This window comes from Octodon degus, unplaced genomic scaffold, assembly GCF_000260255.1.
Source record: "Octodon degus isolate 3935 unplaced genomic scaffold, OctDeg1.0 scaffold00117, whole genome shotgun sequence".
Classification (NCBI taxonomy): Eukaryota; Metazoa; Chordata; class Mammalia; order Rodentia; family Octodontidae; genus Octodon; species Octodon degus.
The window spans coordinates 827,941-829,088 of NW_004524693.1; positions in this window are offsets into that span (position 1 = coordinate 827,941).

Genomic DNA, 1,148 nt, shown 5'->3' on the forward strand with positions numbered 1-1,148 from the left:
AGGCAGTCAGGCCTGTTAATTATCACCTATTTATAGGTGATAATAGGGGCTGATTGTCTTAGGTACATATAAATCAACATGAATCATTCTGACTTAGGTTACTACAGTTTAACACATTCTGAGGCTATTAACCTTTAATCTACACAAATAATATGTCCTGTTTGTAAGGGCAGTTATTAATAGAACTCATCACTTTTAGGAGGAATTCTCCAGACATGACGACTTAAGGCTGTAAATTTTAAACTAATGAGTACTCTTGAGCACCCTGTTACTAATTTGCAGAAAATGACCTCAGTGAGTTCAAAATCCGAGTAATCCATGACACAAACTCCCAAAGTAGATACAAGGGCACCAAGGAAGAGGGAATCAAATACCAGATAGCTGAGTTACACGAAATGGTTCAAGGGGAAGCAAAGAAACTCAATGAGCTCAAAAATGACATAACTCAAGAGAAAGTAAAGCTGTCAAACTAACCAGTGTGGTTATGAGAGGAACAAGTAAAAAATTGGAAGAGCAGACTAAAGTGGTTCAAAAAATGCACGACAAATTTATCAAAGAAATAGAGCTCATGAGAAGGTGCCAAGCAGAAATCACAAAGATAAAGAATTCTGTTAAATTAATTAACATGAAAAAGGACCAATGTGAAGATAGGGTTTCAAAAATCAAGGGCAAAAAAGCAGTGAGGTTCAGGATGCTGTGGTTTGATCCCAGATCCTCATGCCTTACCAGACCTGCGCTTAAGGCCTCCTGAGCCAACCCCCCCCCAAAAAAAAAATCCTTCTGAACTTTGCAGTACACTGAGCTCCATAGAGACAGCGCCAGGGCAAGTGAGAGCCAGATGGGCACTGGGCGACTCTGTACCTCGCTGAGGAAAACAAGTAAACATGGGCAAAGGGTCCTAAGAAGCCGAGAGGCAAAATGTCATCATGTGCATTCTTTGTGCAAACTTGCCGAGAGGAGCACAAGAAGCCCTCAGATGCTTCTGTTAACTTCTCAGAGTTTTCTAAGACTTCCTCAGAGTGGTGGAAGACCATGTCCGCTAAAGAAAAAGGAAAATTTGAAGATATGGCAAAGGTGGACAAGGCTGGTAAAAGAGAAATGAAAACTTACATTCCTCTGAAAAGAGAAACAAAAAAGAAGTTCAAGAA